Raw genomic sequence first — 17,842 nt, 5'->3', positions numbered from 1 at the left:
CTTCACCAGCAACTGCCCTCCAGGAGGAAAGAGGTGGGAAGCCTATGTGTGAGTTAGTGGGCATGGTGATATTTGGTCAAAGGTTGTACTTGATAATCTTGGAGGTTTTTTCCAACCATAGAAAAGATTCTATAGTTCTGGCATTCAAAATTTTTGTACAGTTCATTAAACCATTGCCTTCTGCCCACACCAATCAGGAGGGACAGAGCTTTATGGAAAATGCTTTGTGAGCAAGCATTTGTCTCCAAAGTTTCTCTGAATGTTTTTTGGTACACCTCCACAGTGGACCTCTGTGTTTCATCTCAGTTTGTGAGATAATATGCAGCCCAAATTTCCTAAACCACGTGACTTGTTTTGGAGCTAGCATGGAAAATCTTGACTTCAAAACAGTAGATACAGACATAAATGATTAACAGCTCTCCCACACAGTAAGTATACTCCTAATACCTTAATCCTAAAATATATAGAAGAAATTGAAGCAACATCATAATAATATATACAAACTGTCGTTCAAGCATGTGAATATATGAATGTCATTATGAGTTGCCAGCTCGCATTTTGAATACTTTAGTGTGGTGGGAAGTCTGCTGAAACCTTTGTGGAATGCAGATACATTCCAATCATTCTAGCAGCACTAGGATGTCATGATTTCAAATAAATTCGTGTAGTCCCTGAGTTTCAGAACTGAAGGATGTGTCTGACATCTGTATAATCTGAAATTTTGTTACAAAAGAGCTGACTTCTCTGAGATTACCAGAATCCTGTATTTGGACTATCTCTATTACGGATTTACAGTGCTATCAAATTCTGACTCTTGAAGTCAGAGATACAATCCACTCATACCAACTATCTTCCAGAAGAGAAAGAGGCAGTTTTCTGCTGAGAGATGTTCCACTTGTATTGGTTTTGCATCTGGATTGCAAGTTTTAGGCAGACACTGGCTATCATTGACTTCACTAAAATTCTCAGAGCAATTATTACATATATGAAAATACTCCAAGTGGGGGACACAGGATTTTTTCCCAGGGAATTACTACACCAAAGGGAAAAATAAATTTTGATAATATTCTCCCATAGCCTAAAATACATTAAATCTAAATAAATCTAGGAATAAGTGCAGTTAGAGGGAGAGGAACTGCATTTTACTAGTTTGGAGTTAGTTTGGATAATATTTGCTTTGCAAAAGTGAGCTTGAATTTATGTTGAACATGTCGAGTTGTTTTAGCCATACAGAGAAAAGCAAAAGTTTTAATAGACACCCTAAATAAAAAATTGTGATGTTTGGTTTCGCATTTTGAAGTGACACGCTGTTTAGAAATCTATCCGTCTTTATTTTATTTTACAAGAGAGAGAAAAATCTCTGAATGAAACTCTGCATTGTTGGGTTAAACAAAATGCCTGTAGATTCTCTCCAACGACAGTTTTGCAACTTCCTGGTTTAGGGAGATGTAGTTTTTTAATGAAATCTGAAACTTGTTCTCGGGGACACATCCTTCCAGGGCACTGCAGCAGGGATGAATGCAAGGCACAGCAGCAGGATAATGAGCCTCTGAGTGCACTCTTGGCAAGAGAAAAGAGCCTGTGGTACCCAGTCCAGGGCAGATGCCCTTTTAATTGGAGAAAGCAAGGCCACTGATGGACTTGAGCTACATGAAGTGTAAATATGTTCCATCTCCACTTTATTTCTAATTTATTGACCTGTAGATGAGGAAAACAGGATTGGGACTAAAAGAATTTATATTTATTTTTATTTTCTGGTGAAACAAACGCAACAAATTAAATAAGCTGTGTTTTAATTTGTCGTAGTGTTAATGAGATAAATAAATATCACTGACATTAATCACCGCTTGGGACTGAAAAACCCTTGTTTGATTCTGGAAGCTCAGATAGTCCTCTTTTATGTTGCTAATTTACTGCAAAACAATTTACAGGTTTATTAAGTGGGACTCCTGTCTACATCTCAATTAAAAACACTATAATAGGCAATGCCTCCCCCCACAAACTGCTTTAAAAAATTATCTCTTATGTGTCCTGTCTAATAGACACAATAACAGAAGCCTGTGAAAAACATGACAAAATTTCACACAAGAAAGACCCACCACAACAGAGCGCACTGAACAGCTGCTAAACCTATAGAAGTCACATTGTTTCCTGCACTGGCTGTTTGAGTATCTGATCTCATTGAAGCCAGGATGATTTGGAGCAGCTTAGAGAGGAACTATTGACTGAAGAGACCTTTATATGGAAAACCATTGTTCAGTTAAATTTTATGACTTCACAGCTATTAAACTGGAGAAATTTTAACAGAGAAAATTTCCTTCGAGGTTTCTTTATGAAGTGAGTAAGCTGAGTTCCCCATTTCTTCACAGATTAGGCTCTGTTCTAAGAAGCTCTCTCTCATCTTTCATCTACTGGAAAAAACAAAAAGCACGGCCTGGGTTTAGCAGTGTAAGCCCCTCATCATGAATGAGCTCCACCTACCTAGAAAGAAGAGGAAGAATCGTCAGCAATTCTACTGTTAATGTTGTGATGGATTTTAGAGAAGCCTGCTGGACATGATCAGAGTGTCTCCTCTGGCTAATAATTACCCTATCAGGCATAATTAATGCCCTCCCTACAGGCCACGACATTTGCCACCAAGAAGTTTCCCTTTACCTTTACCTAAGTGTAATTCCAATAGCAGCATAGAAGGAGTGGCTAATGACTATCAAGTCACCTAAACTCTTGTCCTGCATGGCACTGAATTGTTCAGAGATGTAAGATCTTTCACCAGGAGCAAAAAGGGGAGAAGGCATGGCCTGCCAAAACACAAAGCACACTGTTGCATGTCTGCATGTGTTCTCCTGACCCACTCCACTGCTGAGGAAGGGTTACAATCTGCTGTACAGAAAGGTTGCAGTCTATACAAGCAGGGCTTTCTTCTGTGACTTGCTCTTGGAGGACAATCCAGCAGTTAAACCTGCACATGTGCACAGTAGCACACATTCAGCTTTTCTGATGCAGCCATGCTAGACCTGAAGGACATGGAGGGAGAAGGAGATACCAAAATATGTAGACTTCAAAAGTACCGTCATATGACATTCCAAAGTCATTAAAATCCACTGTAATCCTCCTTGCCAGGACTTTTCTGCCAGACCGTCCCTCATGGTCTTTATTACCCATTCTTGTAAACTTGGAAGAATTATGTTTCACCTCTCGTTAGACGTTAAATATAATTTCTAAAATGCTGATGTATGTCAGGGCCCACCCAGGACACCACCAGATGAGAAACTACAGTGTAACTTCATATTATACCTTCAAAATATATCTGAATTGAGAACAAGACTATCATGCTTCTACATGCATAAGTGTATTCTGAACTACCATGTTTCAATGTTCTTTGTTCTGTCCTTCTTTCCTGGTACCAGAGTCTTTTGCCTGATTATGTGCCCTTTATGCTTCACTGTTTTATATTTTTTTCCCTGACTCAAGGAAACCTCATATTAATGAGAGCAAGTCAAGTTCAAAGCAGAGGACATGAGTGAACCCAACAAAGTGAAGGCCCTTTTCCTAGTATTCTAATATGCTAAAGCTTTACACTCTGTAAACCGTGTCATTGTAGGATTTATTTTCCCCATTTTTTCCAGTGTTTGGACTTGATAGCAAAAGCTAATTGTCTCAAAACAAAAAAGGCACATCTTGAAAGGCAGCAATTGCTGCCTATGTCGTAGTGCACTCTCACAAATACAAATTGATGTCAGCGCACCACACAGACTGCTGTATAAGAATTGCACTACGGCCAGGTGCATGAGAATATTTATTGCTTTAAAACAGCTGAAAATAATAGTGAATATACAAGTTGTGTACATGAGTAATACTGTGTCTACTTGGTAATAAAAACCAAAGAGCATTATAAATGACCCGATAGGCTCAGAGCATTTGTGTCATGCATGCATGTCTGTGTGGGGAGATACAACATATGTTTCACACATACTTTATTTATGTGAATGCTAAAATGTCTGGTGCCTCCAGAAGAGGAAAAGGTCTCACATGGCTCTGAGAGTGCTTGGGCTTATCCCAGTATAACACTGACATCCAGGCTTATGTGTAGCTTACCCTACATCAATGCTACACATGGAACAATGCTGCTGGAACATTAGGAAGTCACTCCAACAGGGTGAAAGCAGCTTACCAGTGCCTAGAGGAGCTCTGCTTGCCTCCTGAAAACAAAGAAAGCAGCTTCTGGACATGAAATTAGCTGAATTCCACTTTTGTGTACAGAGGCTTTGGCCAGGCAGCTGTCCAGATAGCTTGGAAGATTGGTGGAACCAGGAGCAGCACCTCAACCCTGGAGGAGCTGACCTGATGTGTCACCTCACATCAGATCACATGGCACACGTTCACATTGCTCGGGTTCAGCAGCACAGCTTGTGAGTACCAGGGGCAAAGAGCAGTCCTGTAAGAAAGAGGATGAGGGATGCTCCATGTAGTTGCCATTCCCGGAGAGAGGCAGGCAACAGTGCCCAGACCAGAAGTGAAAGCATCTCAAATCCTTTAGGAGGCTGTACTCTGCACTGCTTCCCTGGTGAGGTAATAAACATCCTACAGCAGAAATTAAGATTTCATGAGAAGATGGTTGATGAAGAAAAATCAGAAGGCCAAATGCAGGGACAGCTTTAAGGCAGGAAATAGCTGTCTCCAGCATAGACATCTATGCATTAGCTGTATGTGCTAGAGCATAAAATAGGGTATGAAAATGCACTGAATAAGCAGTTGTCACTTTCTTGCTGTGTTTGTGAGCACTCCCACCATATCAGAAGTATCAGACGTATCAGACAATGCTGGGTGGTCCTTCTTTTGTGAAAAAGTAGAAAATTACTCCATATTTAAGTGGGATTAAGAATATGCCCACTGCTGGAATTACATGGCACCTGGGGAGCCAGAGCTCTCTCTATAGAGTCATTAAGAAGCTGTTAAGAAAACGGAACCTGTTGCTGACATTCAGCAGAGATTTGCAACTAGATCAGAGAATATATAAAAGTACTATATCTAAAAATTAAAACAAAATTTTGAATATACATTGATTTTAATTTTTATTGTGAAGCCTGTTACATTACAGAATGTAAGATTAAAAAAAAAAAACCAAACCAAAACCAACAACAACAAAAAAACCAAACAACAAAATAAAAAAGAGATTGTGAGTGAGTGTGTCCTCAAAAACTCTGAAACAACATCTGAAATTTTCAAATAAGAAACAGGTATCTGTGATTGTTGCTAACAAGCATACGACTTCATTATACCAACAAATGTTATGTTGATATAGCTGTGATACAACGTGCAAGGATAAAAGTATACAGTGCTTGTGAGGAGAGGCAATATTTTTTATTACATTAGAACCTGAAGGAGGGCATATGTGTCTGTAATATTTCCTGTTCTATCCAAGTATGACACTCAAGCTAACAAAGTGTTCTCTCTTTCTTATCTTCTTTCCTAACAAATCTTGATTTACTTTTATTAAAACATAAAGTTTACTTTCTTCTTTTCCAGAATTGCTTAGAAAAAAAAAATTAAAGTTGTTTGTGTGCAACATTAATACTCTCTCAATAGGCAGGGGAGAGGGAGGGCATAAAGGAGAGAGGATATTCTCCTGCTCTAACATCTTTTTCTCCTAACAAACCATTACAAGTAATTTACTAGCATGGATTTTTCTGGACTGAAACTGCTAGAAACAAACTAAAACAATAGGTTCAGAGTACAGCATGTTGTTCATGTGCTTGCCATATGCCTGTGTTGGAAGCACAGCCAGATCCACACAGTTTTTCAATATTGAAAGAATATTATTCAACTTTTACTGAAATTCTCTGTGATTTCACCAGTAAAATTGCTTTCTGTAATCCAGATGGGATCAGTGACACAGTTTAATAATAGAGGCAACTCTGATAATTAAGGTGATTATCAATGTACGGGCCACCCACTCTGTGCCATTCACAGGAATCTGCCAAGCAGAACAGGAAGAGAAACTGGCATCTACTGTGTATCAACAGCAGAGATACTTTGTTACTTTATTTATTGATCTATTTATTGATTTATTATGTGGGTGGAGCTTTAGGAGAAGAAAGCTGCCTTTTAAAGCCTAGATCTATAAAATCAGCATGTGAAGATAGTTAGACAATGTTCTGCAAACATTTGTCTCAGACACCAAGAGCTTCTGCTGGTTTGGTTTTTCTTTTGGTACAGAATTAATCCTTAAACATTCTTCTTTTCAAAACTATTTCTGTGCCAAAAAAAAAAAATATGCAATGTGTGCTTTGTTTATCCATTCTGATCAGCTCGCATTGGGTGCAAGTGGTTAAGTGTGATATACATATACCATCTTCATAAACTTTTAGTCATTGCAGTCTGGAGAACTTCCTTACAAAAAAATTCTCAGGCTTTAATTGAAACTGTGGTCTGCGGGCTGTATTACATTATCTTGCAGGAAAACAGCCCCGGAAGACTGATTGAAAGAAATAAATTTAAAACTCAGGTGCAGCAGGGGCCACATAACCTCCAGCTCATTCCCATTATGTGACTGAAGTCATGTTTACGTCACACCAAAATTGTAGAGAAGGAGAGAGGAAAAAATGGGATTGGTGTTGGTTTTTTCCTCCGATGGGAGCACACTTCAAGCCATCTAGCAGCGAGGACTTTTAGGACCCTTAGGAATAAGAGTGAGCTCTAGAACAACTCCACAAACCTTCAGACTTGTGGAGAAGCAATGGGACAGACAGAATAGGATATAATGGAAAGGTTTATAGATTTTCATTACTTTTATAGCACAGGACCGAAAACCAAATGACTTGCCTGTTGCTACTTTCTCAATTTCCCCTCTACAGAAACCCTCTCCACTTGCCTTTGGGCATTGGGCATTTGCCTCACAAGCTGATTTCCATCTTCATGCCTCCTGGACACTTCACTCTCCTAAGTCTTTTTTCTAGTCCCTCAACTGCCACACATTCCTAATCTTTCAGTCTGCAGCTGTCATCCTTTGATTGTCTCTCTGGAGTTTCTGTCCAGAATCCACACCTTGCAGACATTTCTCCAAGCTTCTTTTTCCACCAGGGCCACTTCTCCTATAAATCTCTCATCCCTTTCCCTAGAGATTTCTAGGTTTCTTTCTTCCCCACTATGTGCCTTCCTGACATGCATACATTTCTCCATCAAAAGGTTTTCTCTCCAGGTGACTCAGATATTTTGCCTCTGTGAAATACAGTAAAGAGAGAAACTAGGTGAACTAGGCCCTTGATTGAAGATACAAAGTATTCAACTCTTGCTAGTAAAACTGATTTCATTTATCTTCATCTTAAAGGGGCTTTAGTTTTCACAGATATTTGTCCCATCTAAGGACCAAAACAAATTAAAGAAGTCAAGAAATAAATTCGCTACATGACCTATCTCTGTACCAGAGATCAGTGAAAGAATCAGACACAGACCGAGCTGCAGCAAGCCGTGGAGGAGCCCACCGAGATGAGCTGCCTTCAGTTGTTTAAGCTGAGTTGGGTTCTTCACTCTAAAATATCAGGGAATCAATACTTACTTGCTTAAAACAGGTATGTGTTCAGATGACTTGAAATAGCTGAAGTTACAAGTTTTATTTGTCTCATAACTTTCACATAGGCTCAGAACTTCTTTTACATTTTTAGAAAGCCAGTCCTGGACTCTACAATTCAAGGTGATTTAGATTTAGGAATGCTTAAAAATGGTGCTGCGAAGTCTGTGTGTGACTGTCTGGCTGTGCTGTTGAGGGTGGCATGAAGCCTGGCTCCACAGCCTTTGTGGTTCCTGACCAGGCCCAAAAAGCCTCCAGGCAACTTGCAGCTGCCAGTCTGCCAGAGAACTCCACTGTCTGGCTGCCAGTGCGTAAATCCTGCTCCTTTTACAGCTTTTTTTTTTTTTTTACTCCCACTCTTGCATGCACACTCAAGTCCCTCTGTCACTGTGTGTGAGGGAGAATACCATTCCGATGATATCTGAAATATTTCCATCCTGTTTGAAGTGAAATGTTTACTATAATCTTAAATCATCAGTGCTGCTCAGCACAGGCTGGAGAGTAGGGGTGGAGTGGATTAGAAAGAAGATGTAGTTGAAAACCTAAGGTGGAATAAAAAAGGGCATAAATACCCAATTACACTTTCTCACTAAACCTTACTGTTGAAAGCTGAGATAAAACCAAAGGCAGAAAAAAGGGGAAATCTGAGTGACAGATTAAAGCAGCCTTACATGCTGTAAATGTTAGACAAATACAACAATCTGTATGTGTAACAAAAAGAGCAATATAACCACCTTTGATCAGGGAGAAGATATACAACATTCTTTTATGTTCTTCAAAGGCAAAAAGATGTTTTATTTACCTAATGTCACTTATATAATTGTTTGCTCTACCAGAGCAAGATCCAGAAGTTTTTCTGCTTGTGTGCAGGGCAGTGAAAGATAAGAGCCCATAAAGCAGTCAGATGATCTGACTCCCAGCCATATGTTAGCCCGTGGGTAGGAACGGAACAACACAGGGGATTTAGACCAAAGTCTGCAAGCAGAGCAGACATAAACCAGAACCAGGTGTGCCCCATGGGCTGATCTCCTGTAGTGTTGATCCTTCTTCAATGCTGTGTTGACATCAGCGTGCTTTTTGGTGTGAGCATGCCCAGTCAGGTGTTTCGGAAGTTATTAATGTGGACAGCATGCTGTTGAGAGGTGTACAAAAGGCAGGACTCTGCTGGATTGTCAGACCTTCCAGCTAAGTGTGGAGCTGAAACATGCTGTGATCTGTGCATGGCTGAGGCAGAGCAGAGATCACTGATGCTTTTATCTGGGTTTCACTGTGTTCTCTCTCAAGAAAAACCCCCTCAAAATTAGGATTTGATTTTTCTTTCATTTCTCCTTAAGAAAAACCCATACGAACAAAAACTCCTCAATATATATCTTGGGGAGAGTAGCTGAATGGCTGTACGAAGCCTGCAATGCCACTAGAAGAAACAAAACAGTGGAATAAAATAGTAGACAAATCTGTCAGGGTTTTATTTTGTGGTCATAGTGCCCCCCAGAGGTATCTGTTCAGATAGCTGCATGGCTCCCTATAATTTTGTAACTTTATTTAAACAGCAGTGTACATAAAGCCTAAAGGTCTGATCTGTTCTCTCAACCCTGACTTGTTCTGCTTTTTGTACAATTTGGTGTGCTCCTGAGCAATGCACAATTGCTATTCCCCACGCACAAGCTGGAGTTGCACTGCTCACTGTGTTTTGGTTACACACTCTTACAGCACATCTCAGTGGTGAGGCCAACTCTTGGTTTGCTGCTTCCCAGGAGACGGTTTCAGGCACCAGGCAATGCTGCCATTTTCCAGTATGACACAAGAAGGACGGTGCCTTATGCCAACAGCACAAAGATACTCTTGCATCACTCACCTCCCTCACCCTGCTCACTCCCCTGCAGTGCATATCCTTGCTGTGCCTGTTCCAGGAGTGAAGGCAATCTACACCTCGTTCCCAGACACTGGCTCAGCCATCCTACACAAGCATTTAAAATCTGATAGTTTGATCTCTTAGTTTCAATTATAGCACTTCAATGCTAGTAAAAGGTATCACTTGGTCTGATTAACTTAGTTGGGTCACTTCCCTGCAAGAAATTTGTGCTGCTTAAAAACATCCTATTAGGACTCAGTGTAGACAGATTACAATACTATACGTTTCCTTGAATAACAATATCTGGTATCAGCAGAAGATGCCTGGTTTTATGCAGACTCATTCTGTCTCAGCAGGGATTGAGCCAAAGCCCACTGAGGTCACTGGAAGTCTTTCTCCTGCTTACTTCGCATGTTGACAGATCAGTGCTTTCCAAAGCACACTTGTAGAAGTTAGCCTACTCTGGACAGGAAAATTCAAGCAGCTATAATCCTAATATAGGCTGCATCTATATTCTTCCAGAAGTCATTTTATGCTATACAATAGGTAAGGAAAGAATTAAGTTTCCCAGCCCTTGCAGTGTTATCATATTCTAAGCCATTAAACAGCAGTAATATTTACCAGCCTCCCTATGTCTGCAAAAATTCTTCCAAAAAAAGTGGCTTCACATCTCAGTATCTCTGATGTGGGATAAATATTCTTGTCTCCATGGAGAGACACTTTGATCCAGAAATCTTAATAATCAAAGACCCCCTACTGAGCCCTGTACCAGCTTCAGTCCTCAGCCTAGATCTCTCCCTTTCTATAGATCCAGCTTAGGCACTCCCTAAGTTCTCTCATGCACTCCAAATAGGCTTTTGTCTACATCAAAACGGTTGCTTTTGACTTCCTTTCATTTGCTAAGTATTTTTGCACAAACACATTTTTCTCATGGTTTCTTCCCACTATTTAATTCCATAGTAAATTTTAGGTCAATGTCTGTTTGAGGACAGTGAAAAGAACTTTGATCTCGATTTAATTTTCATTGACCTGTTTAGTGAAGGTATTTCTCCAGCACAAACTCACACCATGCTCACAACATAGCAAAGTCTTGCAGCAGGAAGACATCCTCTCATAAGTCTCAGTTTCAACAAACGAAACATTATTTAGTATCATTATTATTATTTTTATTATTATAACATTATTTAGTACTATACAAAGTTTAGTATCTTGAACAGTAGCAACAATTGCTTTGGCACACAGATTTTCCAAAGGGTTCCCTGGGGATAGCCAATATATTTTAATCTTTAGGGAGTAATAATCCTAATTGCCTGGATATTTCAGGGCAGTACAAAATGCAACAGGTCATCCTCCAGTAGATTTTATACTCTCCCCTTGAGTTAGCAAAGCTGTCAAGATGTGACTTCATTGTGTAAAGCTGTGTTTGACCTTGTTCCCCCTCACTCACTCCTGAACCATTCAACTTGGAAGTTCGCAGAGCAGCTGAGGAAAGAGAAGGGGAGAGAAGAATGTAATAGCCCTCTTGGGCCAGCTTCCTTTTCTGTGTTTGTCTTCACCAAGTATAAGCAGCCAGGAACACTAAACAGCCTTTTTTTCATGTACCTTTATTTGGCAACAACAACAAAAACTCACAACCAGCCACCCCTCCAAAAAACTGTCAAAACCAAACCAAACTGAATAAAAAAACAAACCAAAACAAAAAAAAAAGACCCCAACCAAACCCACTAAAATCAAAGCCCCAAAACACTGTGGAGAGGGCAGAACTGTTTTACAGTTGGTATAAATGCCTCAGTCTTACATGACAAATGCCCAGATTCAGCTAGATTTAAAACATCGGAAAAGTTTAGATCACTTCAGTTCAAAATATGCTTTATATAACATTTCAGTCACTCTTGGTTTTAATAATTTCTGAAAGGTTAGAATACCTTCTATGCAGGTCAGTGTAGGAGACTGAAGTCAGAAGTGTATTTTGCCATCCCTCTCTCAATTCACTCAGTAAGCTGGACAGCAATTTCAGTGTGGATCATGCACTGTTCTAAAATGGGGACCTAAGTGTGTAAGTGTGGATGCTGGTATCCGGCTTTAATATCTAAGACTGAAAATACGATTTAGAAAGCTCTCATTGTCCTACAGCTGTCCCAGGAGATGCTAGGGGATGTCAAGGGGCAGTTTATACCAGATGTCTGCCATGCTCCTGCTGCAACCACTGACAGTGACTGATGGTGTGTCTCACTTTGGAAAACTCTGGGTTGCAATGCTGAACTCTGCCTTTGCCTTCAGAAACCTGTATGTACCAGGATGTATACCACCATGGGTTAAAGACCATGCAGAAGGTCTGCAAGTAGGCTCTTAAAAAAGAAGGCTCTTTAAAAAGAAAGGGGCAGGGGGAAAGACAACTGTCCCTTTACACATGCTATGATTAATTTGGGATTCTTGAGATGCCATAATGCTGGAAAGACCAAAGAACAGAGCAGAATAGTCAAGAAACTGTTTAAAGACTCTCTGTCTTTATTCTGTGTTTTAGGAGGACTGGCATTTCTGAAGTGTATACTGCAGTCACTGTCAAGGCCAATCCCATCAGCTGCTCTCTCAGCAAAGCACTCCCCACTTGTACAGCTCTTTCATGTAGCTGCCACATACTGGGATATCAAAAATAAATTTTTCAGGCAAGTTGCCATATCAAATTCTTTCTCTTGTGGGTGGTCCTTGAGAAAAGTAGAGCCCTGTCTGTATTACCAGTCTTGATAACAGACTGTTTACAACATTAGGATTCAATGGTTTAGATTTTTTCTTTTGCTGTAAATTACTTGTCTAGACAGATTTGAAACTCCAATCTCTGTGAAAGTAAGGCTTTGACTCAACTACTGATGTAATCCACTGATTGAATACAACATATTTTTAAAAGCAATCCTGAGCTGCATAGCTCCTCTTTTCCTTAATCCAGTAGTCTTGCACTAACTGGAAGAATTTTTTTTCTGGGGTGATTTTCTTTTTTGCCTGAGAATGTGAATAATGTAATAACTGAAATCTGTGTAAGTCAAAGATTTGAAGTTGTACCCCACAGCTGTAAATTGTTTTAGCTTTACTTTAAAAATAGTGATTTGGGGGAAAAAAACCCCAATGAAACAAACAGAAAAATAGTCAAAAGTAGCAAACAAACAAACAACCCCCAACAAAACAACAACAAACAAAAAAAAAACAAAATGAAAAATCCCCCAAGAAACAAAAAAACCCCAAACCAAACCAAAACTCAAACAAGAACAAAATAACAAACAAAAACCCCCAAAACTCAAAAGCAAGCAAACAAACAAACAAAACCTGAAACAAACACAAACCCCCCTATAACTCCAGAAAGCAAAAAACCCAACCAATCCAAAAAGCCAAGTAACCAGCAAAACCCTCACTCAACTTTATACCGGCCTGCACACTATACATCCAAAACCCCTAGTGAACAATTGCACCTGAAAGGAGCCTCAAGGACAAAAAGACCTGGCTTTCTCAATTTCTTTTGGTTTTTTGGTGGCCCTTTTTGAAGACCAACTTCAAGGTAACTGAAGCCACCGATGCTATGGTGTCACACGTAGGTGACTATGCACATGCATGCTCACAGGGAAAAGCAGGGGAATGTAACCAGTATGAGTGTGTGAAAGAAAGAGAGATCCTTTAAATATTTTGCTCTGTGCATCACACTGTATTCCTGACCCAATTTCTTTTTTCCACAGGTCCAGTGCTCTTCCTTCTGTCTCTCTTCTGCTCCGTCATTGCTCAGAAAAACAGGCTAGGTTTAGCTCCTTGCAGAAAAATCAGGAAACAAGCCCTCTTTGGGAATAACTGTAAATACAGCACACTCTTGAAAGGCCTGCCATTCTGTGCCTTTCATTTTATTCTTTTGTAGTGCCGTTAGTTGGGTGATTTCCTTGCATACCCAAACAAAATTGTGGCTCAACATCCCTGGCACTCAGTACATAAGGAAGATGGTCGTGGACAAAACCTTCTTCAATGAAAGTACCATATTTGAGGGGAACTGGAATTGATGGTCTTCCTGATGGCCTGCCCCCATTGCAACAGGATCCACATGGAGTTTTCGGGATTTTTTTCTTATGTGTGACTCTGGTTGGGGCCAAAATTGGCATACTATGTGTAGACAGTTGTTGAAGCAGCCCTAAGAAGCAGAAAATAACTAGTGGAGTTCTTCTTCTGGCTGAAGAGGTCACAAAATTTACCAGGATCATGTCACTTGGGACCATTACCGGTCAGTGATACAGTGAAAGGGATCAAGTGCATCCTCAGCAAGGCTGTGGATTGCACCAAGCTGAGTGGTACAGTCAACACTTGAAAGAAGGGACCTTGGCAGGCTTGGGAGGGCAAATGTGAACGTCAAGAAGTGCAACAAGGCCAAATGCAGGGTCCTGTACCTAGGTTTGGGAAATTTCCCATATCAGTACAGACTGAGAGATAAATGGATTGAGAACAGCCCTATGGAAGACTTGGAGATACTAGAAGATAAAAAGAATTACATAAGAGTTGGCAACATGTGCTTGCATCCCAGAAAGCCACACATAGCCTGGGCAGCATCCAAAGTGCACAGCAGGGCGAGGGATGGGATTCTGTCCTCTGCTGTCATGAGAACAGAGGAGCAGTGCACGCAGAGAGCTGCATCCAGCTGTGGAGTCTCCAGCAGGAGAAAGACATGACCCTGTTGGAGCCTGAGGTCCTGAGGTGGGCCACACTAATAGAGGGCTGGAGCAACTCTACAAAGAAGCAAGGCTTAGAGAGTTGGGGTTGTTCAGTCTGGAGAAAAGAAGGCTTAGGGGAAACCTCATTGCATCCTTCCAATAGACAAAGATCTAATAAGAGAGACAAAGACTTTTTATCAATATCTGTAGTGACAGGACAAAGGGAATTGCTTTTAAACTGAAAGAGGGTAGAAAAATGTTATATATGTAAGGAATAGTTTCTTCACTGTGGGGTTGATGAAACACTGGACCAGGTTGCCCAGAGAAGTGGTGGATGTCCCAACCCTGGAAGTGTTTGCAGCCAGGCTGGATGGGGTCCTGAGCAACCTATTCTGGTTGAAGATGCCTCTGCCCATGGCAGAGGTGCTGGAATAGATGACCTTTGAAGTTTTTTCCCAATTGAAACCATTCTGTAATTGGCTGATCCAGTGACCCTGGGAAAAGGAGGCATAGCCTTCTATTAAGGCATGGATGGCAGCTTTTCATCAAACTCCCAGCTTTAGTGGAGTGAGGATATAAGAACAAAAGCTCAGCAAAGTTTGGCTCTAGGTGGGTAGCCATATTTTTGTTACTTAATTTGAGGATATTTGACTTTCAAAGCCATGAGTCTCCTTAGAAGTCATAGTCTCCTTGGAGGATGGGGCTGAGGAGATGTGAACAGTGTTTGTTCCTCCTTCCTCTGGGTGGCTTGGGGCAGGTGCCTCACCTTTCTGCACATCTTCTTCCCATTCCATAAACAGGGGTAATATGGAATCCTTCCATGAACCACACACTGCTCCAGTGTGTGGTTTTGTGGTTATTAGCAATATTTTATCAAAAAGAGGAAATTCCACGCTATGGGTTCTGTGGGAAAAGAAGGCCTGACTTGCTAGTCTGCTTCTCCACCTTCTCCCTAGGTAGGGAGTACTGGTAAGAACTGCCATTTTCCCCTTCTCTTTCCATTTCCCCATCAACCAGAGCAAGAGCAGATGATACAGCCTTTGAGTTGTTTGTTCAGCACTTAGAGAGAGCACATGGTCTATAAAATGAAGAGGAAGGTACGATTGCTTCTCCTCCAGCCTTACACACTGGTGGCTGATTCACTCACTAACTTCTCTGAGAAGTCAAAGGAAGAGAATCATCTTCTTGCAGACTTAGGTTAATTTAACATTAGAGAGAGCACTTCTAATTTATTATTAGGAGTTTGGAAGTCAGCAAGATCTGGCTTAATATTGTACAAATGGAATCACAGAATCCTAGAATATGCTGAGTTGGACAGGACTGAGAGTTATCAGCTTCAGCTCCTGGCCCTGCACAGGACACTTCATGAATCACACCATCTACCTGAATTGAAAGGTCAAATAAGGATGCTTTACAGACTGACCCTGCAAGAGCAGCAAGTAACAGTATCCTTCTGTTCATCAAGAGAAACAAATCAACACTAAGCTGATTGCTCTGCTCTCTACTCAACAGCCTGCAAGACCCACGCAGAGGGCACAACCACAAATCAGCTCAAAACAAGAAATATGGAACTGTCATTTGTCACAGGTTACAGGACTTGCAAACATTGGAAACCAAGTCTTCTAGTCACTAACCCGTGCCTATGGGTCCTTGGTACAATGGTTCTTCTGTGTTACTGGGGTCCCTGTATGTCAGATAAACATTTCTTCTGGTGACAAAAAATTGTCATTGTAGGAAGGGCAAAAGTATGTTCTTTAACGTGAGTTAGGTAAGTCGTGTGAAAATCAGAGAGAAAACAAGGGAATTTGTAGCTACACTGCTGGAAATGTGACAAGCTGCAGGTTTGCTGCTGCTGCGACTGAATCCCTAAGTGACCCCCACGGACTCAAGCAGAGCAGGAGCCGTGGCTGCTCCCTGGGAGTTGTGTCACCCTGCAGGGACTGCTAACACTTGCAAATCAAACATGCAGAGAGCTGTCCGGGGACAAGGCCTCACAATGTGTTTGGAGTGGATGAGCTGGGAAAGAGACATGCACTGCATTCATGCTGTACCTGAGAATGTATTCATTGAGCTTATACGTGTGTGGAGAAATAGGCACGTCGACTAATGACAAACACAAACCCCACATTCCACACTTGGGCCTCCTATTCAATGTGCATTTCCCTCAGGAGCTTCAACAGCTTTTGGTGTACATGCAGTATGTAACATATCTTGTATTCTGTATTTATTTGCTGCACAGCTGCACAAATATAACACTTAGAAGAATACAGTTTAATCGCTTGCAAATATAGTCTTTATGGAGTGAGGAACAAACCGTTTCTGTTCCTTGCATTTCAAACCAGCAATGCTGAAATGTCCAGCATAGATATCTCATTTTTATTTCCAGATGTTTTCTACATCGGGTGATAATATTCAAGTAATAGTTTTATTTCCAATTCGGACATGAAAGAACGTAAGTGTATCAGCAGTTTCACTGAGTTCAATGGTAGAACCAACTCATAGGAGCCCATGTGAGTAAAGTGAATTTTTTACACTTGTTTATAGATCTGGGTCAAATCTGATTATACTGCAGGAAAGAGACATATAATTTTATGTGTTGTAATTTTCATTATTTCAGTTCGGAGATCTCAGCTCAATCCTTAGTTATTCTTTTGAGATTTATAACAACAAGTATAGGAGACGTGCAGAAAGCTGGGACCTAAATGGTGCTATAATATATGTCTATGATGTGTTGTGCATAGATGTCATTAACTTCAGTGCAGCTGACAGGAATTTCTGGAGCCAGCAGGATACACTTTGTGATTTTTCTTCCATCTGTGTGGCAAAGATTACAGAGGCTGTCCCTTGCATTATGCAAAAAAATCTCAATTTTTTATTAATAGAGTCCTTTTTATCTTCATGCTCTTTTACAAATACTTCTTAAAATGCAGAAGTTAAATAAACATGCAAAATTAAAAGATACATGAAAGTTAGTGATTTTTAATGCACAAAAATGCATCTGAATAAATAGCATAAACTAGCCTAGCCCAGGATAGAATAGTTCAGTTGGGAAGGATCTAAAGAGATCATGTAGTTTAGCTGCCTGACCACTTTGAGGCCGACTAAGGAGTTAAAGCCCAAGGTGAAGAGCATTGTCCAGATGCACTGACAGGCAGGGGGCATCAACCATCTTTCTAGGAAGCCTGTGACAGTGTTTCACTGTCCTCTCAGTAGGGAGATGCTTCCTAATGTCCAGAGCAGAGAGGAGAGACCAGCACTCCCTCTCCAGGTGCCCTCCTCAGGCAGCTCTAAGAGCAATGAGGTCACCCCTGAGCCTCCTTCTGTCCAAACCAGACAAACCCAGAGCCCTCAGCTGCTCCTCACAGGATGTGCCTTCCAGCCCTTCCACCAGCTCTGTTGTCCTCCCCTGGACCATCCAAGGACCTTCCCACCCTTGTCAGACTGTGGGGCCCAGCACTGCCCACAGGACTCCGGGTGAGGCCGCACCACGGCTGAATCCAGCAGGATGATCCCAATCACAGCTGGTGATGCTGTGTCTGATGCACCCCGGGATGGGTTTGCCCTCCTGGCTGCCCGGGCACACACTGCTGACTCACCCTGAGCTGCTGCCAACCAGCACCCCCAGATCCCTTTGGCAGGGCTGCTCTACACACACTCCTCTCCCTGCTTATACTGTGCACAGCTTTGCTGCATCCCAGGGGCAGAATCTGCATTTGTTCTTGTTAAATTTCATGGCACTGATAGTTA

This window comes from Sturnus vulgaris, chromosome Z (genome assembly GCF_052056855.1).
Source record: "Sturnus vulgaris isolate bStuVul1 chromosome Z, bStuVul1.hap1, whole genome shotgun sequence".
NCBI classification, from domain to species: domain Eukaryota; kingdom Metazoa; phylum Chordata; class Aves; order Passeriformes; family Sturnidae; genus Sturnus; species Sturnus vulgaris.
The sequence above is the reverse complement of the archived record's forward strand: the minus strand, read 5'-3'. Positions refer to the sequence as shown.